General features: G+C 36.8%; 1 protein-coding gene across 2 annotated transcripts in view; it reads left to right on the top strand.

Annotated features, from left to right (window-relative positions):
• The window catches only part of LOC126825398 (metal cation symporter ZIP14), a 221105-nt gene that overhangs the window by 103023 nt on the left and 90686 nt on the right, over positions 1–27396 (top strand). The window lies entirely within an intron of this gene.

The raw sequence follows: 27396 nt of genomic DNA, 5'->3' as shown, positions 1-27396 counted from the left end.
TCAGCACTGCATTTGCAGTAATTTTTGAGGAAAATCGGTGGATTGAAAGATAATTTTGCTGCACAGATTACCGGTAAACGAGAGGTTCAATGAACCTGAATTAAAAGATGTCGCCTGATCCCTTCCGACTTGAAGCTGACGAATAATACCCTGCTGTGTTCTGATCATTTTGCCAACAGAAATGAACCGAGCTGACAAATAATACCCTGCTTTGTTCTGATCATTTTGCCAACAGAAATGAACCGAGTTGACGAATAATACCCTGCCGTGTTCTTATCATTTTGCCGCCAGAAATGGACCGAGTCCCTTGCGCACCATCCCATCAATTTTCCCAACAAAGATTTTTTAAAATCACGGTGAGTCTTAAGATATTATTATTCAATTGGGTTCTTGAATTTTCATGTGAACGTATTATGCCATCGCCCCTGTTTGTCCGTCCGTCAGGACATCCGTCCACAATTTGTTTGTGGACACTCTACAGGTCACAATTTTTATCCGATTTCAACGAAACTTGGAATATAGGTTTATCTCCCTAAGATCTCGGTTCCTTTCGATATTGGCATGTATCGTAACTTCATGGATTGTGACCCCTGATTTTACGAAAAATCATGTTTTTAGCTTGTGGACCGTATAGAGGTCACATTTTTTTATCCGATTTTGTTGAAACTTGAAATGTAAGTTTATAACCAAAAGATCTTGGTTCCTGTCGATATTTGCACATTTCGGACTGTAACTTATTGAATTATTGTACGAAAAATTTTGTTTTTAGCTTGTGGAACCTATAGAGGTCATAATTTTTATCTGATTTAAAAAACCGTTTGAATTAGACTTTCGTAAAAATTGGACCAAAACTGACAGACTAAATGGCTGCCCCTCGTACTCAAAATAGTGTAAAAATATGGTATATCAAGGTTGTGGACCCTCTAGAGGTCACAATTTTCTTCTGATTTTGATGAAACTTGAAATGTAAGTTTATAACCCAATGTTCTTGGTTCCTGTCGATATTCATGCAGATTGGATCGTAACTTACTGAATTATGGCCCTTGATTGTGGTCCCTATAGAGGTCACAATTTTTATTCAATTTAAAAATAAACATGTGAATATATCACAGTTATACACTAATGATGGTTGAATTCGAATTTCGTGAAAATAGTGTAAAAATATAGTTTATCAAGGTTGTGGACCCTCTAGAGGCCACAGTTTTTATCCGATTTGGATGAAACTTTAAATATATGTGCTTAGAAATCGATTTTTGTTGCACCCCCCCTGGGTCTAAAAAATGTTGCCATTTTCTTATAATACAAGGTTTCTAGTGATAGAAAATCCATATTCCCATCTTCAGATATTGCCAGTTTTTAAAATATTACCCATTTACCCAGGGTCTCGGTCAATTTATCATGCTTGTCTAACATGACTTTGGATGATAAAATTACTGCAGGTGAATGATTTTTTTCGTGTGTACTGCCAAAATGCATAGCAACATTTGAAAAAAAAAATTATGGAAATATCTCAATTTGTATTTGCACAGGACCAATAATAAACGCCCACAAAGCAGTAATGTTGCACATCGTAGCATGTTTTTGTCTATTTATGAAAATACAGCGTCATTGTATTGATATTGAATTTAATTTATTATCAGAAATCATACATAAATTTGATAATTGCATAGACATATTTGATTTCAACCAAAAAAACAATGCATAAACGTGATATTTCAAATAGGGGTTCCAGGTAAAAAGGTATAAGGGGAGATAACTCGTATCATAAATGTCCTATAAATATTGAACAAAGACCAAATTTCCCCCTTGGCAACCCACCCTATCACCAAACAAAGAATGAAAACAAATTTAAAACATTAATCTTTTATTTAATGACTAGTATTAAAGGTTTAAATAGATATAAATTAGGCGTGTGTATTGCAATTTACAATTACATTTCAATATCAATATTTTTTTTAAAATACAGAAAACTTTTTTTTAATTTTTAATAACTGTTATATCAATAATTTATTTAAATCTTGCTGTAACAGTTGTGCAATAATTAATGCTTAAATAGTGAGAATGTAAAATTTAAAAACATATAAAACAAACAGTTAAACAAAGTACTAAAATCAACAAATGGAAAAGTATTTACACATTTATTTATCTTTAGATATATTGTTTGGTTATTTTTTAAAGATATAAATTATGCCTGTGTATTGTAATTAAAAACAACATTTCAAAAATTAATTCACATAAATCATATCCACTGAATGTTGTTTTATTGCACGTTGACACTGCTATCTGGTCATTTTGCACCAATCCACTTGCAATGGCAGATGATTCGCCTACATATTAGTAGTACAGTAGGCCAAACCGGAATACCCCTGCATACTCCCACACCTTGTCATTGAGAAGAGGATTCAAACCGTTGAGCCCATTAATGACGGACCAATTGGCTAAATCGCCCCCACCCCCAAAGGACAAAACCATTGTACAGAAATAACAAATTATTACCGGTAGTTTGAAATGTCGACTTGTTCAATGTCCTTTGCCATCTTAATAAACATATCTAATAACTTGGCCATTCGCAGAATTTCTTTGTTGAAAATAATTCTTTTTCTAATCACATCTTCACAAAATATATCAAAGGTTGTCTCATATGCAGACACCTCTAAAGACCTGAAAAATTAAGTTCATAGTTACTACACGTACAAGGAAATCCCATCCTAGGTGGTATTTCCATTTAAGATTTAACGATCAATCGCATGTATTGGCCGATGGTCGATTAAGAAAAACAAACATATTAATACACTTTAAACTTATCATATCACAAACAAGTCTTGACAGTACAAAAGTGCTAGTAAAAAATGTTCACACATTCTTAGAACGGATGTACTTTGTTTTAGTGCATTTGGACACCACAATCTGGTCATTTTGTGCCAATTCACTTGCCATCAAAGATACCAGCACTACTTATACTATAGAGTAAATCGCCTACTCCCACACCTTGTCATTGAGGTCGCTGATAATGGGATTCGAACTCAAATCCATTGATGACAGACCTTTTTGTAACCACTTGCCTATATAAATCCCTTCCCACCCACTAGTTGCCTATGTAGGCCTATGATATAAAATAAATATAACAAGCCACAAGGACACAACAACTACTACAAGTATGAAACTTACCCTGAAGACTGAACTGTGGGTTTTCTTGTTAGGAATCGAACATAATCCTTGTAGCATTGTAGATGGTACACAGTCTTTATCTCTGATGTGCCTGAGAATGGTTTCATCTTCTTTCTTAATTGCTGCTTCTCGAAGTCACTCTAAAAAGATATGAAAAATTGTAAATATCATGGATATGATGACAGACTGATAGATAACACCTATCGGCCACCCGACCACTCTCCCCAATAAAGGCCTTTTTCGACACGCTGAGGAGGGGCGATGGACCTATGCCACTACCTAACACTGGGCATAGCCAGGAAAGGAGGGTGGGGGGTAGACAATATTAAATCACAATGGTTGAACAAATAATAAAAACTTACCCCCATCTTTAGTTTCTGCTAAAACCAGCTTATTCTGACACCTGTAGACCAAAGGTACTTTTTTGCAGATAGTGCATACAGGAGGCAAGACATGTCCTCAATTATGATTTTGTTAATATTCTTTTGTAAATATTACTCTTCTGTTTTCAAATATTATTATCGCAGGTGGACAGCTTGGGTGGTTGATGATTTAGTGGCGGCTGATCGCAAACCTTGTCTAGACGTGGATTGACTCTATCACTCGTTTGCTTCTCACCAGACTGTAATGCAACTCTTTTAGTAGCTCGTTCAATCTTTGTTCTGTCTGTGAATCTCGAATAACACTTGGAATGATAGCCATAAACCGGTAGTGCATCATCTTTATTCCCTATAAATACAAACATACTCCTAATATTATTGCACACATAAACAAAATAAGCAAATTAGAACCTGAGAGAAGAATTTAGGTGCAACAAATATCCATAATAACAATTACTTTTCTTTTATGAGAAATAATAAGACACTGCCACCTGTTTGCACTTGATTTGTGAAAAGACACTTAGACAATCTGGGGTTAATAAAATAAAACCAAAGGCTAGCGTGAATGCTATCGATTTTAAAACAAACCGATCTATGAACTATATAACGAGACTATACAATGTGAATGTCAACAAACATTATTATTATTTATCGTAACTTGCACACAGCAATGACAACAAACAAGAAATATTATATACGGACGTAAGCTCCCGTTGCGTTGTACCGTCCCGAGCATTTGTGATGAGTACAGGTGTCTATAAAATTTAATCCGCCTATCATTAAGAATTTAATTTAAAATGTAAACAACAAAAAATTTTGTGTTTCGCGAAAAAATAAAATGGCGACTCTACTTCAATTTTAGTATGATTTAGTTGATAAACTTACCCTCAAATACATCTTTATATTGTTGGCACAATTTTAGCTCGTTTCCATCAAGATTAGTCCATTCTTTAAAACTTAAAACAACCTTATTCCAACTGGTATCTGTAAATTTAATCAGCTTTCCACAATCTTTGTCTACGAGGTGAATAAGGCACTTCATCGTCTCAAAGTAAACACACTAACTCAGACTCAACCTTTTGACCTGTGAACTTGAGGTCAAATTGGCGCGTAATATTATCTAGAGTGTTTTTGATTGGTTGTTTGTGTTAATGATATGCATAAGGTGTAAATAGTGGTTGATAAACTTCATGGCGCGAACAGAAAGTAATTCAAACTTGCGACGACTCGTTTATAAAAACTGGCACATTCTAGAAGCGGGAAGGCGGTATTTTATCCATATAAATTCACATTTTACTTATGTGTGACTTTACAACTAAACCCATATTATAGAATTTTTTTAAAACGATAGCTATTGACAGATGACACTCTATAAAGATCTTGGTTCCTTTTGATAATTACACATATCCAAACATAACTTCCTGAATTATGGCCCCAGGTTGCTCGAAACATCGCATTTTTAGCTTGTGGATTCATTAGAGGTCACAATTCCACCATAATGAAGGTTGGATTGGAATTTCGGGAAAAATCGAAATGAAACTGCCAGACAAAATGGCCACTCTTTGCATGCAAATTGTTTATAAGTATGTAATACAAAGGTTATAACCCTCTAGAGGTCACAATTTTTATCCAAATTTGATGAAACTTAAAACATATCTTTATACTCCAAAAATCTCAGTCCCTTTTGATATTTGCGCATTTCGGACCATAACTTTGAACTGCATTATGGCCCCTGATTGTACAAAAAAATCGTTTTTGTTTTTAGCTTGTCTATCCATCTCTTGCAAAATGTGGGCGTATCCTGCCTGGCAGCCGCTGGTTATCTGATTAAATAAATCTTGTGAATATATCATCGTTACACCTTGATGATGGTTGAGTTCGAATTTCATGAAAATCGGACCAAAACTACCAGACAAAATGGCCGCCCCTTGTACATAAATAGTGTAAACAGGCATATGGTATATCAAGGTTGTGGACCCTCTAGAGGTCCCAATTTTGATCCGATATAGATGAAACTTGAAATACATGTTTATAACCGAAAGATCTTAGTTCCTTTTGATATTCGCACATATTGGATCGTAACTTCCTGAAATATGGCCCCTGATTAGTCAAAAATTGCATTTTTAGCTTGTGGACACGCTAGAAGTCACAATTTGTTTTCATTTGTAAAAAACGTTTATATCACCGTTACACATCAATGAAGGTTAAGTGAGAATTTTGTGACCAAAACTGCCAGACAAAATGGCTGCTCCTTGTTCGCAAATAGTGTAAAAGTATGTAATACCAAGGATGTGGACACTTTAGAAGTCACAATTTCTATCCGATTTTGATGAAATTTGAAATATATGATTATAATCCAAAGACTGTGGTTCCTTTTGATATTTGCGCATATCAGACCATAACTTCCTGGATTATGGTCCCTCTTTGTATGAAAAATCACGTTTTTAGCTTGTGTACCCTCTAGAGGTCACAGTTTTTATCCAATTTTAAAAAAACGTTTCAATTTATCACTCTTACACACTAAGGACGGTTGAGTTCCAAAACTGCCTGACAAAATGGTGGCTCCTTGTACGCAAATAGTGTAAAAGTATGTCATACCAAGATTGTGGACCTTCTAGAAGTCACCTTGTACGAATGGCCCCTGATTGTACGAAAAATTGTGTTTTTTAGCTTGTGGAGTTCACAATTTTTTATCCGATTTTAACCAGCGGCTGCCCACATTTTGCAAGAGATGGATAGAGAACAAGCTAAAAACAAACATGATTTTTTGTGCAATCAGGGGCAATAATCCAGAAAGTTATGGCCTGAAATGTGCAAATATCAAAAGGGACAGAGATCTTTGGGATATAAAGATATGTTTTAAGTTTCATCAGAATCGGATGTAAAGATGTTTTAAGTTTCATCAAAATCAGATAAAAATTGTGACCTCTAGGGGGTCCACAACCTTCGTATTACACACTTCTACACAATTTGCAGCCATTTTGTTCGGCAGTTTCATTTCGATTTTCCCGAAATACGAATTTAACTTTCATTATTGTGGAATGGTGATGTATTTAAGTTTCATCAGAATCGGATATAAAGATATGTTTTAAGTTTTATCAAAATCAGATAAAAATTGTGACCTCTAGAGGGTCCACAACCTTCGTATTACACACTTCTACACAATTTGCGTACAAAGAGCAGCCATTTTATCGGGCAGTTTCATTTCGATTTCCCTAAATACGAATTCAACTTTCATTATGGTGGAATGGGGATGTATTTAAACGTTTTTTAAAATCAGAAAAGAATTGTGACCTCTATAGAATCTGCAAGCTAAAAATGCGATTTTTCGAACAATCAGGGGCCATAATCCAGGATGTTAAGTTCGGGTATCCGCGATTATCAAAAGGAACCAAGATCTTAGTGTGTAATGGCGATATATTCACAGGTCGTTTTTTTTTTTTAAAACAACCAAAAAAGTGATTTTTAGTTCAATCAATTGCCATAATTCAGGAAGTTACAATCCCATATGAGCGAATATCAAAAGGAACCAATATCTTTGGATTATAAACATGTATTTCAAGTTTCATTGAAATCGGATCAAAATTGTGACCTCTAGGATACACAACCTTGATTTACCAGAGATGTTTATACTATTTGCGTACGAGGGGCGGCCATTTTGTCCTGCAGTTTTGGTCCGATTTTCACGAAATTCGAACTCAACAAACATTACTGTGTAACGGTGATATATTCGAACGTTTTTTTAAATCGAATAATAATTTTGACCTCTAGAGGGACCACAACCTAACACAGCGATTTTGCGTACAATCAGAGGCCATAATTCAAGAAGTTACGATCCAATATGCGCGAATATTGAAAGGAACCAAGATCTTTGGGTTATAAACTTGCATTTCATGTTTCATCAAAATCGGATCAAAATTGTGGTCCACAACTTTGATATACCAGATGTTTACACTATTTGCATACGATGGATGGCCATTTTGTCCAGCAGTTTTGGTCTGATTTTCATGAAATTTGAACTTAACCATCCTTAGTGTTTAAGGGTGATATATTCGAACGTTCTTTAAAATCGGATAATAATTGTGACCTCAAATTAAAAACGCAATTTTTCGTACAATCAGGGGACATAATTCAGGAAGTTATGATTCGATATGTACGAAGACAGAAAGGAACCAAGATATTTGAGTTATAAACATTCATTTCAAGTTTCATCAAAATCAGATGAAAATTGTGACCTCCAAAGGGTCCACAACCTTGATACACAATATTGTGACACTATTTGCGAACGAGAACGGCCATTTCGTCCGTAAGTTTTGGTCCGATTTTTACGAAATTTGAACTCAATCATCCATAGGAACCGAGATCTGTGGGTTATAAACATACATTTCAAGTTTAAACCAAATCGGATAAAAATTGTGACCTCTACAGTGTTCACAAGCTAGGGCCATAATCCATGAAGTTACAGTCCGAGTGAAATGATTGACTGAGGAGGACTTAAGACTCCATCAGATGACTTTTTTACTCATAAGAAATATTGACACTGAACTTAGAAAACATGTAGACTTAAATAATTTAAACACATTTACTCTTTTCTTACCTAATCTTAATGATTGTATAATTTCGAATTTTATGGTATAATTTTATTAGGATAAAATTGTAGACATAGATCAGGATTACAGATGCTTATTAGATGACATCATAGATATTTTCGTTACTGTTCAAAGAAATGCTGTGTCTAAATTTGTTAAAAAATATTTACAAAAAGAAAGATCAGTAATAAATATAAAGACCACTAATTCATTGAGAAAAAAACTTGAGAGTTGATAACTGAGTTAACAATTATACCAAGAGTAATACTATTTATAATGTATTTATATCAGTGATTGGTCTCTTTTTGTACATGTAACGGTACATAAAATCTTGTTTTGTTGGCTGTACCTATTTATCCTTAAAGGACCAAATCTTGAAAGTAAATGTTATTTTACAGTTAAACATTTTAAACATACATTATGCAGGAGCTAAATCTGCCTATTGCAGGTCTTTCTTTAGGCCTGAACTGTTATCTAAATTATTAATTAGACATTAATTACCTTATCCAGACCATACTCCACTCTCGATGTCATTAATATTGTTAGCCTGCAATATTTACTGGATTTGAATCAGATCTGCTGCTCAACGCTCATTGATGATTAAATCCAACAAGAGCATCGCTAACGCTGCAATATACGTCCACATTCCTGCTTTGATTGATGTGGTACTTTTTAAATTGAAGAGAATGAAATATGAAATGGCTGTAATATGACAAGAGGCAAAGAAGATTAGGCGTTGGGTTAGTTTTGCCAAATTTACAGAAAAAAATGTATAACAAAAAAGTGGGTGTAACACTGCTCCAGGGGATCGGGACATACACCAAAATAAATAGTTGCTGTCTTTACGATATAAGGAATAAATATGCCAAGTTCCAAGATGAACCATTCAGAATTGCAGCCTGTAGACGATAAACACAAAAATTGGGCATGACTCTGCCCCTGGGGGTTGGACATGGACCAATATATATAGTTACAACCCTATGCTGGATCATTCTGAATTGGATCCAAATCTGTTAATAATTGCAACCAGTATATCATCAATAGCTGTCGTCCTTAGGGTATAAGGAATAAGTATACCAAGTTCCAAGATAATCAATTCAGAATTGTGGCCTTCGGGCACTAAAGGCAAAAATTGGGCGTGGATAAAGCCCCTAGGGGTCGGGGTATTCACCAAAATCAATAGTTGACACCCTTAGGGTATAAGGAATACATATGCCAAGTATCAAGTTGATCCATTCAGAATTGTGGCCTGTAAACGATAAACACAAAAATTGGGCGTGGATAAAGCCCCTAGGGGTCGGGGTATTCACCAAAATCAATAGTTGACACCCTTAGGGTATAAGGAATACATATGCCAAGTACCAAGTTGATCCATTCAGAATTGTGGCCTGTAAACGATAAACACAAAAATTGGGCGTGGCTCTGGCCCTGGGGGTTGGGACATGCAGTTGTCATCCTTAGGCTATAATAGTAAGTGCAGGGGGACTGCACCACACAAAATTCACACAAAAACAAATACACGACATATCCTAAGTTCAAAGACGATCCATTAAGAATCGTGGCCTGTAGGCAACACTCAGAGACACAAAGAAAAATGGGTGTGGCTCTGTCCCTGGGGGTGGGGCAATCACCCAAAAATAGGGGTCATCCTTAGGGTATAAGAAATAGGTGTGCAAAGTTTCAAAAGGATCTGTTAAGAATTGCGGCCTGTAGGCGAAACACAAGACACACAAACTTTGGGCGTGGCTCTGTTTCAGGGAGTGGGGCATGCACCAAAAATAATAGAGGTCAGCCTTAGTGTATAAGGAATAAGTATAAAAAAAAGTTTTAAAGACGATCGATTAAGAATTGCGGGCTGTAAGTGACACACAAAAAGAAAATGGGTGTGGCTCTGCCCCTGGGGATTGGGCATTCTCCACAAACAATAGGGATGTTCCTTACTTAGGATAGAAGGAATAAGTATGCAAAGTACAAACATATAAGTACAAGAAATGGGCTTGGCTCTGCCACTGCAGGTCGGGCATGCAAATAATAAGTATGCAAAGTTAAGAAATGCGGCCTGTAGACGACAAACAAACAAATACAAGAAATGGGCATGGCTCTGCCCCTGGGTGTCGGGCATGCACCAAAAACAATAGGGATCATCCTTAGGGTATAAGGAATAAACTATGTAAAGTTTCAAGATGATCACTTAAGAATTGTGGCCTGTAGGCGACACACACACGCACACAAACAAACGTGGACGAACAAAACTGGATAATCGAGATTGTTTTTTACGCCCACATTTTTATGTGGACGTATATTGTTGTTGCCCCTGTCTGTCCGTCCACAATTGTTTGTGAACACTCTACAGGTCACAATTTTTATCAGATTTCAGTGAAACTTGAAATATAGGTTTATCACCCCAAGATCTCGGTTCCTTTTGATATTGGCATGTATCGGACTGTAACTTCATGGATTATGACCCTTGATTGTACGAAAAATCACGTTTTTAGCTTGTGGACCCTATAGTGGTCACAATTATTATCCGATTTTGTTGAAACTTGAAATGTAAGTTTATAACCCAAAGATCTCGGTTCCTTTTGATATTCGTGCATATCGGACGTAACTTCCTGAATTCTGGCCCCTGATTGTACGAAAAATCGCGTTTTTAGCTTGTGGACCCTATAAAGGTCATAATTTTTATCTGATTATATCACCATTACACCCTAAGGACGGCTGAGTTCAAATTTTGTGAAAATCGGCCCAAAACTGACAGACAAAATGGCCGCCCTTCGTTCTCAAATAGCGTAAAAATATGGTATATCAAGGTTGTGGACCCTATAAAGGTCACAATTTTTATCCAATTTTGTTAAAACTTGAAATGTAGATTTATAACCCAAAAAACACGGTTTCTTCGAAATTCGTGCATATCGGACCGTAACATCCTGAATTATGCCCCTGATTGTGCTAAAAATCACTTTTTTAGCTTGTCGACCCTATAGAGGTCATAATTTTTATCCGATTTAAAAAAAACGTTTGAATATATCACCATTACACCCTAAGGATAGTTGAGTTTGAATTTCGTAAATATCGAACCAAAACTGATAGAAAAAATGGACGCCCCTTGTACTGAAATAGTGTAAAAAATATGGTATATCAATCAATGTTGTGGACCCTCTAAAGGTCACAATTTTCTTTTGATTTTGATGAAACTTGAAATGTAAGTTAATAACCCAAAGATCTTGGTTCCTTTCGATATTCGGCACATCGGATAGTAATTTCCTGAATTATGGCCCTTGATTGTACGAAAAATCAAGTTTTTAGCTTGTGGTCCTTGTAGAGGACACACACTAAGATAATGGATCCTTTTGCTAATAGCAGATACCCGAACATAACTTCCTGGATTATGGCCCCTGCTTGTTCGAAAAATGGCATTTTTAGCTTGCGGATTCTCTAGAGGTCACAATATTTTTTTGCGAATTTAAAAATGTTTAAATATTTCACCATTCCACCATAATGAAGGTTGAATTCGAATTTCAGGAAAATTTAAATGAAACTGCCCAACAAAATGGCTGCTCTTTGTGCGCAAATTGTGTAAAAGTATGCAATACGAAGGTTGTCGACCCTCTTAGAGGTCACAATTTTTGTCCGATTCTGATGAAACTTAAATCATATCTTTATATCCCAAAGATCTCAGTCCCTCTTGATATTTGCGCATTTAAGACCATAACTTTCTGGATTATTGCCCCTGATTGTACAAAAAATCCCGTTTGTTTTTAGCTTGTTCTCTATCCATCTCTTGCAAAATGTGGGCGTATCCTGCCTGGCAGCCGCTGGTTTTGTATTGACTTTAGTAATGATGATCGGGGCCAAGCCTTAAATTGTGAAAATGTCATTTGATAAAATGATGATCATTTATTAAATAACAAAAATTAGGATGATACAAGTGAAATTCCAAAATTAATGGAGTCAGTAAACTGATTAGTACTATACGAGTGGCTTTAGCAAAATATGTCGACCATTAGGCAGGAGGATTGTCCGAATGATTGGCACCAAGAATAGAGGATCATGGGAGGAAGTGGCAGCAATAAAAGTATCCGATTACCAGCTACAGCACTGGGTATTCAAACAATAAAGTAATCAACACAAATACTATTATATATCATAATATTCATTTGTGTCTTTTTCCAGATCAGAAAAGCAACAAAAACACTGCTGTTTGTGAAAATGTCATATGATAAAATGACGGTTATTTATTAAATTACAAAAATCTGGATGATACAAGTGAAATTCCAAAATTAATGGAAAATAGCAAAACATTATGGGAAATAATACTGAATGAGTGTTGGGCTTAAAATGATCATGAAATGGCCAAACACGTCTCCTATGGGGAGATGTCGTGCCCAACACAAGGGAGAAAGTAGTGACCCCACGGGGAACCAACAGTGAACCCAACAAACCAACTGGATAACATACCCTGGGCAGCCTACACTGACGCCAGGTTGAGGCTAACATCCAAGCTTCAAGAACAATCCAATAATCTAAAGGTCAACTCGCATAACCGACCCTGATCAGGGGAAGTTAGATAGAAGCGGATAAAGAAGGTAATCTAATATAAGATTGGACAGCTGAGCTCTTCCAGCTACCTAAAACCCAAATTTGGTCTTCAGACAGACCGGCCATAAATGCTGTTGTAGCAGCTCCACTACGAAAGGAGTGAAGCTTGAATTGATCCGAATTTAAGCCAAGGAAAGTCGCCAATTTGTGTAAGCTAGCATTGACAAAATTATAACGTACGGGTGAGCCATCTGCAAATAGAAATAATGGCCCGGAGGAGTGTGGTATAGCTTGTAAATATGACCAAAGATTGCAGGGGGCACAAGTAATGTTACTTTCGGAAGTGCATGAGCAATTAAGAAATAATCGAGTTGGTGACGATGTGGTTTTATGTTTATAATGATGCATCGCTATCTCAATGGCGGAGACTGAGGAAGCATGAAATGTAAACTGAATGTAAACGCAAAGAATATTCTGCATGTGTAAAGGTGATTTAAACCCTAATTCACCAAGGCGAAAGAACCCTGCAAAAGCGAGGGAGAAAATGACTCGTAAAAGAATGCGATGTACCTGGAGTGGGATGACCAGTGGAAGGGCATGCAAGGGGCGTTTTAATAATGATAGTTCAATTGGAAAACGCTTTTCCGGGATGAAATCGACGTGCTCCACGTAGGAGGTTAAGCAGAGAAAAGGAATTAATAGTGTCTGTATAGCCCAAGGATTACTGGACAAATGCTAGAGCAGAGGCATGGGAACTTATAGTTGATGGGCAGAAACCTAAATCAAACTAGTGGGCACAAAAATTAGTGCTTACAATGGTTGGAATGGGAAAGGATGGGGCCAAGTGTTGGTCTGTGCAAAAGTCTAAAAATCTGGTCCAGGCACGGCGGTAAGAAGATTGGGAGGCTGTTGATAAACTAGCATCCATAAGGTAGGCAGCAGTGTCACTTAAAGTTTGATCAAGTCTGAAGGGATTGACTGTGGTGCTGGATCCAGCCATGGAGCCGCTATTCTGGCGTGCTGAATTTGAAAGCGAGATAAGTGATCAGCAACTGGGTTTGATTTGCCAGCAATATGTTTAGCACGGAGTAAGATATTATTTGAAATGCAGACAAGGACAATACGGCGTAATAAGGTCCTTAAATGAGGGCATTTAGAAGTCATTTTGTTGAGAACATAGACCACACATGCCTTGTCCGTCAGGAAAAGGACTTTGCGGTTGCACAGTAAATGCCCCCAATGTTCAATCGCAAGAGTAATAGGGAAGAGCTCCATAACATTAATGTTAAGGGACTGCATAGGTTCTGGCCAGGCACCCACAAACCACTGTGAACCGAAAACCGCAGCGTAGCCTAAAGTAGTAGCTGCATCGGAAAAAAGCCTAAGATGATCAGACGCAAACCAAGCATCATTTAAGAACATACAGCGGCCATTGAAAGATTCCATGAAAATGGACCACATCTTAAGGTCAGCTCTAGCCGAATTCGTTAAACGAATTTTATGAAAAGATTTAAAAACATTGCAGGTCAGGTCATATAGACAACGAAGGAAGGTACGACCAGGGACGACAACTAAGGTGGCAAAGTTAAACAAACCCAGGAGGGATTGTAGTTCACAAAGAGATACTTTCTTCCGGGAAAGAGACCACAAAAGGGCGGAGCAGATTTTGTACACCTTATTAGAATCCACCTCAATGCCATATATATTTATAACTGTTGTGGAAGTTACTGTTTTGGAATCTTTTATACACTCAGCCAAATTAAAAACTTGACACTGATGAATTTCAACAAATTTTTTTTCTGGTAAGTCAAATAAATTTTAAAGTGTTTCTAACGATAGTAAGTAGTAAGAAGCCTTTAACTTCATAAAATTTTAAAGTCACATGGATCACGTGACTTTTGAGCATTGAAGAGTGCTTCAAACTGGAACTATTGCCAACCGCCCTCCAGGAAGATCAAGCAATACGATTACATCATCTTAGAAACAGATTTGTCACTGCAACCTCCACAAGTAGAGACATGTTTGGTGGAAGGAAACTGCACAAACTGTTCGAAATCGCTTGCAGGCTGCCCTATAATGGACCAATATTGACACCTCTTCATCGCCGTAACCGACTTGTGTGGACCACAAGACACATAAGATTTACTCAAACACAGTGGAATTTGGTTGTCTTTAGTGACGAATCTCGATTCACTTTGAGATTGCCGATGGCAAGGTCTGAGTGTACTGCAACGAGGTGAACGTTACGCTCAAGTATGCGTCAGAGAAGTTGACCGATTTGGTGGCAGCAGCGTCATGGTTTGGGGTTCTTTTTGTGCACATGGACGTTCTCCTCGTGTTGTTGTCCAAGGGAACTTAAATGCTGTCCAGTACAGGGATCAGATTTTGCAACCTGTTCTTCTTCCGTTTATGCAGAGACATGGGCCTGGACTAACGTTTCAACAAGACAATGCTCGACCCCATACAGCAATTGCTACCCAGAATTTTTTAAGAAATGCCGGTGTCCAAGTCCTGGATTGGCCGTCGCTTAGCCCCGACCATAATCCTATTGAACACATCTGGGACGAACTGAGTCGACATGTTCATCAGCAAGTGAATCCACCACTGACGTTGCAGGACCTTCAACATGCTCTTGCTGAGCAGAGGCGACGTCTTCCTCGGGTAGTGTTTACTAATGTTCTGAGATCCATGAGAAGACGTTGTGTGGCAGTACGAGACGCTAGAGGAGGCCACAACCGTTACTAAACACTTTATTCCGATTGTTCTCCAAGTCTGTGAATTTCATTTTGGGGGGTACTGTGACATCACGAACGTTATCAATGTCAAGGACTTTCAGCGAGACGTATTCTTGCTTTCTGTTGATGTCAAGGTCGTCTGTGCACAACATAACACTAAAATAGTTGCCTTAAACCAAATATTAAAAATCTAGTCCCAAAAATCCCGAGTGTCAAGTTTTTAATTTGGCTGTGTATAGGTATACCAAGGAATAAGGCGAGGTTCAGGAAGGTCGGTCGTGAGTGAGTGTTGGCACTTCATAGAATTTGCAGGACCAATAAAGAAAAAGTCGTCGATCATGTGGCTAACTGAGCATTGGTACTTTTTTTCTAAGATCCAATGAAGAGCTGTACTGAAACGCTCAAATGTTTTGCAGCTCCTGCTGAGACCAAAGGGTAGACACATGTCTGTGAAATAATAGCGCTGCTCTCCCAGACAAACAGAAAACCCTAGCAACTCATAGTCTGTAGGGTGGATGTGAATCAGCCGGAAAGCACTTTCGATGTCAGCTTTGGCCATGAGAGCCCCTGGACCATAGGAAACAGCAATGAAAATAGGGTCAATACCAGAATTTATGGAGTGGTGCCTAGGAAAGGAGAGGTCATGGATCAGACGGAAAGAGTCTGGTTCATGTTTAGTAACAATCCCAAGAGGGGAGCAAGTTAAATTTGGGAATCGGGGACTAAGAAAAGGACCCATGACACGGCTAGCATGTAGCTCATGGTTGATATTATTAACTAAAACATCCATGTGCTGTGCACAAGATGGGTGATTATTGGCGATAGAGGCAATTCTTGAACCTGAAAATGGTATATGAAAAGCGAAAGAGAAATCTGTGATTAAATATTCGACTTGCGTTGGATTATAATCTTGCAGAATATCTTCAAGTCTATGTAACCGTATTGGGGTTGGGACCTTTATGGAAGGATGTACTTGGCTGGCAAAAGGAATATCTGGGTTGTAGGATGTTGTTGGTTTTTCTGCGACGAAAGGAATAACGTGAGACGAAAGGTTTGAGCATTGCAGGAGGAGGGCGCATACACGGGGTGGCTTGCGAAACTGGAGGGAGTGTTCCGGGTGAGGGACAGGAGCGGTAGAAAGGATGGGTTTCTGGATGTTCGACGTGTGTAGCAGTTGTGAGCAGGGTGACTATAGCTGCACAGGGAACATATGTGTGAATAGGTGCAACGGGGTAACTGGCAGCCAGAATGACTGTTGAATTTTAAGCAATCTCTTTGTATGTTTGATGTATTTGGTCTGGGTGTAAACTGATTATGTACATGCTGGCTATGGAGCGTAGAGGCCTGAAGCCAAAGGTTCGCGTGAATTTGACCCCACGGAAGAGAGCTGGATTGTCGTAACAGACGAAATTGGGCATCATAAAAATCGAAAGCCGCAAGGCCATAAACACTAGCCAGGTCTGTGACCAAGCTATTATACAACAGTAAATGACTTGCGGCTTCTGGTTGTTTTTGGATATAAACGTCCCTAAATATTGAGAAAGCTTTTTGCCAGAGGTCAAGGGAAAGGGTTTTAGTCTTTTGTTTTGGGGAGATAGTTAATGTGGAGGTTGATGGCACAGCAGGCAAGATTCAATATAGCAATATAACCAGGCATTTCCCTGCTTCAATATTTAAATAAATAGAAGCAATATGCAATAGCACAGCAGGCAAAATTCAATATAGCAATAGAGCACAGCAGACAAGATTCAATATACCAATGTAAGCAGCCCAAACACGCAATGGTTATGGAATGGAGGCCCACAACTAGATTTGGAGTACGGCCACTTAATACCTGTTACCCTTGACCAAACAAACTTTTAAGTGACGTAAATATCTATAAAAATCGCGACTATAGCCAAGAGTAGACAGAATTAATGAAAAAATTTTGTGTAGTGATACAAGGGAAAGCGTAATAAAAGTGCGGGTGGGATGTACTTTGACCTAAATAAACAGGCACCAAGCCTGAGGAACTAGCACCGAGAACTGCTAAGGTGTCAATCTGTGCACAGCCCTGATAGAATTCTTTGTCGCGTTTGTTATTTGTACGTGTGTCGAAAGAAAATTAATTTTCCGATTATTACTCGGTATTAGTGCGTTAAAATTGTAAATAAGGTGTGTTAATTAACAAGGGTGAAAAACTGTCTGAGAGGTGAGTTAATTAACGCTAGGGGTGAATAACTGTGCGACGGTGCGTTTTCTGTAGAGGTGTGTTAATGTTGTGTATTGTTTAATTGGCGTATTTTCTCTCTAGTTGCGATAACTGCACCAAAAGGAGTATAATCAAGGACCAACAGGTTTATCTGACACGTACGTGTTAAATAAAAATTTGGGAAGTAAAACGTTTTACCGTGTGATTTATCATTTGACCGTGTGTTTTACGCAGGTCTTTGTATAATTAAAGACAGGTCTTTAGATAGGTGTGTGTGCTCGCTACGATCTACATTTCTCTTATGTGTCTTTTGTATTGCGTACCATATATATAAAGTTGCATTTAATGAAATAAAAATATGGACCTTAATCTATCGTATACGGAAAGGCGAATGTAATGTCGTCATTTATAAATACCCAAATGAAATGAAATGGGGTTTAACGTCCTACTGTTCTGCTCCTTTACTGGGCTAATGAAGACGGGCATACGCCATACAGTGTGCTATGAGGGAAATTTTGCCCGGGCAGCGGCACTATCGCCTACTCTTATATCGAATTCCAACTGCCAACGATCCTCATTCCAGAAGTTGTAATTTATAATAGCCGTTTTTATGCAATTACAGAATTGTCCCGTGATCTAATTTTCATTTGTTCATTGTTGTATGCAGCAAAAAACGAGTGCACAGTGTAAAAAGACATTTAGTATTAGTCTATGATCAATAAAAATGAAGTTATTTGATGAAAAAAAAAATCTCCTGGATTCTCCTGTTTTTTCATTGCTGGTCTCCTGTTTTTTCATACCTGGGGTTAACACGTCTGCTTCACGCTAGAAATTTTGGCTGCAGGCCTATATTGCAAGTTTCTTTCTAGTCTCATGTTGTCTACGGCAAGACAAGTCTCTGCAAAATTTCTTTCTTTCAGATGATACTGGACGTAAAACAAAAGTACCGATACTGCAAATATACACTGTAGAAAAAGGTTTCGAAAATTTCTTTCTTCTGATACGGATATACAACTCTGTATAAAAAAATTTGAATGCGTATACTGATTAGTACTATACGAGTGGCTTTAGCAAAATATGTTGACCGCTAGGCAGGAGGAATGTCCGAATGATTGGCACCAAGAATAGAGGAACATGGGAGGAAGTGGTAGCAATAAAACTATCCGATCACCAGCTATAGTACTGGGTATTGAAACAATAAAGTCATCAACACAAATACTATTATATATCATAATATTCATTTTTATACACCCACATGGAAATGTGGTCGTATATTGCCGTCGCCCCCGTCCGTCCATTCATCCATCTGTCGGTCCGTCTGTCAGTAAAAACTCAAGATGATAGAAATTTTGTATGGTGTTCCAGAGTAGATGATGTGAAGGATGTTTGTGAAGAGTTAAACTTAATCAGTAAAGAAGAGATTTGTTCAGAACAGGATAAGGATTCCAGTATTGCCTTTGTGAAGAAGTTAGTATCTAGCGGTAATAAACTAACCAGGGCTGATCGAAAAGCCTGTCCTGAAGAATCAACTAGACTCCTTCGAGAATACTCATCATTGGTAATTGACAGAGATAGATTGTTGAAACGAGTCAAGTCTACTTCTGATTTAAAGAAATTATCTCAATTGGTATTGCCTATGAAATATCGCAAATTTGTACGACAGCAGTTACACAACAACATGGGACATCTAGGCACCGAGAAGGTTATGTCGCTGGTTCAAAGTAGATTCTTTTGGCCCAAGATGGCGTCTGATATTGATCATTATATAACACGGTTATGTTCTTGTGTCAAGTCGATGCCCCAACCAAGAAGACTGTAGCTCCATTGAAACAACGCACCCATTTCAGATGGTATCAATTGACTTCCTTCATTTAGAAACCTGCAAAGGCGGATACAAGTATATTTTACTTGTTGTTGACCACTACACAAGATTTGCTGTCGCCTACCCAACAACCAACAAATCTGGTCGTACTGCTGCCGACAAGATCTTTAATGATTATTTTTTAAAGTTTGGATTTCCTGAAAAACTTCACCACGACCAGGGTAGGGAATTCGAAAACGATTTCTTCAGCAGACTTCAGAAGTATTGCGGAATCAAACATTCGAGAACAACTCCATACCACCCTGAAGGAAATGGTCAAGTAGAAAGGCTAAATCGTACCCTATTAAGTATGCTCCGGACACTTCCAGAAGATTTCAAGTCCGACTGGAAAAACCATGTTTCAAAGATGGTACATTTTTATAACTGTACTAAGAATGAGACCACAGGTTACTCACCACATTTTCTATTATACGGAAGACAGCCTCGTCTCCCAGTTGATCTTATTTTCTGTTTAGACGAACCAAGAAAGCACTCAGGATATAAAGATTACGTTGATAGATGGTCAGAATGTTGTATGCGTGAAGCCTATGATAAAGCTTCCAGTAGTGCTCGTAAGGCTAGTGCTCGGTCTAAGACTAGGAGAGATGCAAAACCACAGAATGTCGTTCTTGTCCTTGGAGATCGTGTTTTGGTCAGGAATCTTGGTGAAAGAGGTTGGCCAGGAAAGCTACGCAATTACTTGGAAAAGCATATTCACATCGTAGTCAAACGTATAGATGATAATTCACCCGTCTATGAGGTTAGAAGTGAAGTTTTAAAGGAAAGTCAAGAAGATTACACAGGAATTTGCTTCTTCAATGCAATGACTTGCCAGTCGATAAATCTGACGTTTCAGTACAACCAGCACGTAAATCTTCTGCACCCAAGGTTGAATCAAAACAATTGTACAGTTTATCAAGTGAATCCAGATCGTCTAGCGAAGGTATTGTGATCTGTCGAGAATCTGATCATCAGCCCTTAAATCCAGAAGCGGAGCCGTTTGTTCCCATGGTATCTGATGTGGAGCACCATGGGTCTTTCTGTCTGACGTGGAGAGCGGGCGAGAAAACCGGTTGCCACATCCTACATACAACCCACGCATCTATTCTTACTACATATTTCTGTAGCCTTGTGATCGTCTAGAATTTGTCTCTAGCAGTCTTTACTTCTGCTTCACGTTGTGTATTTACTTCTTCCAGTTTCTTAAGACGTTTGTCTTACCAGGAATAATAATGCATAGTTCGCTTCTACATTTTATATAGCATATAACTGAATACAGGTATACAAGCATAGCACAAATTACAATACTATATAGCTAAAACCACTTCTCCACCCTATCCAGCCTCTCGGCTGTCTAGGAACTCAGATGTACCCTCGATCTCTGGAATCTAATTCAAGTCTGACTTACAGGGTACCCCGGTTTCTTTTAAAGGTAAATGAATATCATGCACAATAACGCGTGATCATGGCCCTGAACTTGTGTAATTAACGATATGATTGGTTACTTTAAGCTAAATGATGCAATTAGAATAATTCCACTCACGTGTAATTCTGGTGTTAAATGAGTGACATATGTTTTCGATAAATAGCTCTTTTTTATGTGTCAACTGTCAATTACAGACTAAGTTGATTTAAGTATTTTAAGTACATATCACATATTATGCGAATATGTTATTTCTCGAGCAAAAATTCTACTAAAAGTATTACATTCGTCCCTTTCTTTAAGACTTTTTGCTCGGTATTGGGTAAAAGATCCCTTGAATCCTTTACAATAACCATACCAACATCTGTAGAATTATATAACTATTCATAAATGTAGCAGAAATCTAGAAAATCAACATATATCACCTCCCCCACTTGCAAGATTTATGCTAAATGAACAGGTAGGAGACTCTTAAAACTTCTATGTGCTAAACCCTATAATTATTCATGCAACAGGCAAATATCAATGATACTATACTATATAACAAAACTGTGAAAACACAAACACACATATAATCAAAAATCAAAAGTTAAAAGTTGCATGCAAAAGTTCTCCAAAAAGTTCATCACTGTAAAATCCTATGAAAATTCACTAAGCCCAAACACAGAAAACACAAATTGTCTTTTTTTAAATCTTCAAGTGTCCTTATTTCAAAACACTATAACACATCTCGTAATATTTATAAAGTTCAGATTTCACTTTAAATTCTGTCTCAGGAAATGTCAATTTGGTAAACTGGTAAACCATTTCTTCTTCTTGGATTTGTATTGGTCTGTTTCAGCTACCATAGTGTCAAGTTGAAACTTTCTTTTTTTCTTCTAAGTATGATTGGTTTGTACAATTTTATCCATCAATCAAACATGTCATTGCCATCAGACCAAGAACTAACTATACCTATTTTTAAAAAAAAAATTTATTTTGATATTAGTCTAATATTATTATTTCGAAAAATTATTTGTAAATCTTACTCTTAATTAAAATTAACTTTATTTAAGTATTAATAAACTTTGATGTGTTAATTTCCGTTTCTGTTTTAGAATTCCTACATTATTATTTTATATTTCACCGTCAGTAATGTGACCTTTTTGACCTAATCATTTACAATTTAGTATTTCGTTTTTTTATAAACACTATCCACTATTACAAAAACATTCCCTCTATTATTACATTAGCCAGGATGACACACAGATATGGCCACTATCTGAATGACATCCCATTTTATCCTACAGTAGGACGTTAAAGCCCATTTTATTTAATTTATCTACAACTATGTTGAGAGAAAATGGCCGTACGCTCCATTCAATCAGAACACAGTCCATATTTATATAATCATGACAATCAGAATATACCTAGCTTTTAATCACACATATAATTTCATTCACTAACCACTGAAGTCACGGGACTTTTACACACATCAAATTTAACACAGTGTTAGAACCTATTGTTTATAATAATTCGACCTCATGTCAAATTACACATTCTAATCCTCTCGTGTCGACAGCTTAAAGCAATTAGCAGTATATATTAAACGTTAATATTACGTTTCTAAAGCAAAAATTTAATTACATAAAATTATATACGGACAAAATTTACCGTATACTCCACTTTTCTAAAAAGTGTCGTATTCTTAATTAAACCTCCTATTAAATTCGTATTAATGACTTTGCGATAATCTCACAATTTAACGAGCCTATAATTTTAGTTTTTTCCCAGGAAAACTATAACATACATCCCTAGATTAACCATATGGGATTTTTAACATAACCCAACTTTTTAATCAAAAGTTAAATTACAACAACTCTAAGGCCTGGACTAAGGGCCTCAAAATTATATAGTATACGAAACAACAAAAAACACAAATTAACGAATCACAGTAGAAACCACGGCCAACTAGGAAACTAGAGTTAATCACTCACAAACTTCATCCTTAGCTCTGCCGTCGTTCTCACTGCGATCCGGAGACAACATTAGTTCCCTACTTTATTCCCTATTCCGTTTCCTTATCATTATTTTTTTTAAAACCTACTCCCTAAACTTTCTCTTTAACTTAAATTTTATTACTCAAATTTACTACAGGTCATGTTAACCTGACAATATAGATACCTATAGCCAGTCATATTATATTGTTTAATATACCTATCAATCTCAACTTATGAATGACTGTAATTTATTCTCTATACAGTTAAATTTTAAATACTTAGTTTCTAATTAGATTTTAACTTTAAATTAATATTAGTTGGTCTTTAAACAAATTTAACACATTTAATTTTCCAAACAAAATGTATTTACCCAATTTTTCGAATATCTCCACCAGATTTCTTTTTTTCCACCAGAATTTTTCTGTTGCTGGATTGTTCAGGTTTTCTTCTTAACGTCTTCAAATATGTATTCTTCTTCTAAAGTGACTTCTTACCCCAAAGGTCGAAACTACGTTACGGCATCAAATAGAATATGTAGCACCATGGGTCTTTCTGTCTGACGTGGAGAGCGGGCGAGAAAACCGGTCGCCACATCCTACATACAACCCATGCATCTATTCTTACTACATATTTCTGTAGCCTTGTGATCGTCTAGAATTTGTCTCTAGCTGTCTTTACTTCTGCTTCACGTTGTGTATTTACTTCTTCCAGTTTCTTAAGACGTTTGTCTTACCAGGAATAATAATGCATAGTTCGCTTCTACATTTTATATAGCATATAACTGAATACAGGTATACAAGCATAGCACAAATTACAATACTATATAGCTAAAACCACTTCTCCACCCTATCCAGCCTCTCGGCTGTCTAGGAACTCAGATGTACCCTCGATCTCTGGAATCTAATTCAAGTCTGACTTACAGGGTTCCCCGGTTTCTTTTAAAGGTAAATGAATATCATGCACAATAACGCGTGATCATGGCCCTGAACTTGTGTAATTAACGATATGATTGGTTACTTTAAGCTAAATGATGCAATTAGAATAATTCCACTCACGTGTAATTCTGGTGTTAAATGAGTGACATATGTTTTCGATAAATAGCTCTTTTTTATGTGTCAACTGTCAATTACAGACTAAGTTGATTTAAGTATTTTAAGTACATATCACATATTATGCGAATATGTTATTTCTCGAGCAAAAATTCTACTAAAAGTATTACAGATGATCCCATTGAGACTCCTGACGCCAGAACAGTACCATCTGAAGCCACATTGGAATCACCTTGCATATCAACCAGTCCGCCTGTTAGTGACGGAGATGAGTCTCACAGTGTAATCCGAAATCAACGTTGAGTCCGTCCACCGAAGCGCTGAACTTACAATACTCTTGGACAACCATCTAGTCACGTTTGGTTTATTTCACATGAAAGTGAATACTATTTTTAGGTATGGTTTCGGATACCACTGTATTATTTGTATTACTTCGTCGTTAGTTACTGTATTATGTTAATAAGTATTAAGAATGTGCAGTATTGTATAATACTGTGTTTAACAAGATATTTCTATTTTAGATGTAATCTAAACATATGGTTTACCAGACTGATCACCTGAGTTCAAACTATATAATAGGTATCTTAAAGTGCCAAAGAATATCATTGTTGTTAAGCAATCTGTTTTTAAGGTATAAGCCTCTAAAATGTATTTTAAAGGAGTTCAATTTATTTTTCGGTTGTTCACAATTTGTTAATGTCGGGACAACATTTTATTTTGTGGGGGAGGATGTGACGCTAGGAATATGGGGGTTACCGTTTTTGCGTTTACAGTTAAGGGGAGATAACAACTGTTTTGACACCACTCCTGATTACGTCATAAAACCGGAAATGATGTTAACCACGTCGAGTCAAACCCCGCAATAAAGTGTGTATTCCTAAACGATGTTATTTTTTGCCTCCACAGGTAATTAGACAGTTATTATATGTAAAATATGTTTAAATTCGTGCAGTAACATATTGGTTATCAATGTGATGTGTATTATTATTGTTGATGTAGGTAGAATTTTGCCTAGTAGTGATTTTCTCATTCAACTAAGACGGCATGGTTCCCGTTGCCGCCATTTTTAGATATATTCATTCTCAAATGACAATATGTGCATGTTATGTTCTTACATTAATATTAACATTGTGAAACATCATAAAACCGGAAATGATGTTAACCATGTCGAGTCAAACACCGCAATAAAGTGTGTATTCCTAAACAATGTTATTTTTTTGCCTCCACAGGTTAACCCCATGGTTGGAGAACCGACAGTCACGTCACAAGTATGATGTACATGTGTTTGTACACTTGGCCTTGCTACCCTACCTATGCCAGTTCCCCTAGACCAGTACTTGCCCAGTGCATAGCGTAGTGTAACATACATATTCATCTAAATGGTAACTGTCTAGAAGATCACAAGGGAAACACACACTGAGGTTTCCAGTGTTCATCAGCCCATAAGCCCTAAGGTGTTCATCATAAACTGATTTTTGTCTCTCTATTACAAAAAATAAGTCTGCATTTGAAGCAGATTCAACTTTCTGTCTTCTATATACACCAAGAATTTGTGAAAACTCTACATCATTAACAATGCTGTAGTTAGTTACCATGTACATTCCTGCTTTATATACTACTCCACTTTTTATCATTTTGCTGATTTGAGTAATTTCTAAGTCCTTTATATCACACTCGATCAAAGCCTCCTGTATTTCATGACTTGTTTAGGGAACTCCTCAATGAATAAATCTGCATCATCAGAAATCAAGGACTGAAGATATGCCAATTGGTTTACATTTATTTTTGGAGCAAATACAATCTCTGAAAGTGAAATATCCTTTAGTATCAACAAAATTTCAAACGTTCTGTGTCCACGAGGGATGTATTTTCCTAATATGAGTGGTAATAATCGCAATGGTGTCCACATTTGTGATGCGCTAGCAGGTATTGAAGCGAGACTCTTTGGTACAGAAGGTTTAGTTAATATATCATTTTCCCCATATTTCCATGTTTGTAAAATTCTCATAACATCATTTTTTGGAAAATGTTTTCCTTTTTCTAGCTTTTGAAGTATTAATGAGTGGTAGTAATTGCAATAGTGTCCACATTTGCGATGCACTAGCATGTATTGAAGCGAGACTCTTTGGTACAGGAGGCTTATAATATATCATTTTTCCCATACTTCCATGTTTGTAAAGTTCTCATAACATCGTTTTTTGAAAAATGTTTTCCTTTTTCTAACTTTTGAGGTATTAATCGAATTCCATACCGACAACACCCTTCCAAGATGTCATGCATGCAGTCTGGAGGAAGACCATGTTACATGGAAATACTTAAGGTTATTCGGTGGGGAATCACATTTGATGCCATGCATAAAATTGGCAGATATAGGTTGACATGCAACTAGCTCTACATGAGCTTCGTAATTAATTTCATCTGTCAATTCAAACTGGTTAGGATCGTGATTGGTCTGTATTTGTTCTGGGCTTGCCATGCAAAATCTACATATTCTATGAATATTACTTCCAAAGCTTTCTGTGAACCCTCCAATTTGGTGGCTACCCAAATTGTCGGCACTAACAAATGCCACTGTACCATATAATTTTTCTGTCAAGTTTGAAATAATTATGCCTTCATTCTCCAATACCTTCAAATCATAGATAAGGGGTTCTAAAACTTTTCCAAACCCAACAAATTTCAATATTTTATTGGGACATATGTAGTAAACATAATTGAACTGTTTTCAATTCAGACCTGTGCCATGGATGAATGTTAGCTAAATTAAAATAAATTGTTGCAATATTATGTATTCCTCTCTTAGAACCAAGAGGATTGACCACCTCAAATTCATCAAAATAAAGAATAACTTGTAATGCATGAATGCAAGTAGAAAACAATTCATTCTGTTTAAAATGATTACCATGATTAAAATCTACTAAAACACCTTGTCTTGGACATGATAGAGGATTGAGAACATCATGTAAAACTTGTACATTTGACAAAAGTGATTTCAAACTCTCTAAAATTGGAATATTCTCAAAATATTGATTCTGATGAAAACTATTTTTTTCAAGATTAATGTGGATAGGTTTTATAAATCTTAGTTGTTCTTTCCAATGTCTGTTTCTCAAATAATCCAAATAATCTGTTTTCATAGACTGGATTGACCGTTGAAGAACATTCTCTTCGAAAATACTTTTGACTTGATCTAAAACATTTACATTAATATCATTTTGGAATAATATATCAATTAGATTCTAAAGGAAGTTCTGTTATAGATGTTATTTCAGATAATATTGTGTCCATGGTAGAAACGGGCAAGTAAACTCATCTCTTGAAGCTTTAAAAGTGAAAGAGCAAATGAAACCATTTGCACGGATAGTCTACTAGTGTGTCATTTTCGTCATCCATATATGTATTACTACTGTGGTAGTGTCGCCCGAAGTGCATAAAGAATTTCAAACCAGTCGCCCAAACTCATCGATTTGTCTACTAGCTTG

Source organism: Patella vulgata, chromosome 6 (genome assembly GCF_932274485.2).
Source record: "Patella vulgata chromosome 6, xgPatVulg1.2, whole genome shotgun sequence".
Classification (NCBI taxonomy): domain Eukaryota; kingdom Metazoa; phylum Mollusca; class Gastropoda; family Patellidae; genus Patella; species Patella vulgata.
The sequence above is the reverse complement of the archived record's forward strand: the minus strand, read 5'-3'. Positions and strand labels throughout refer to the sequence as shown.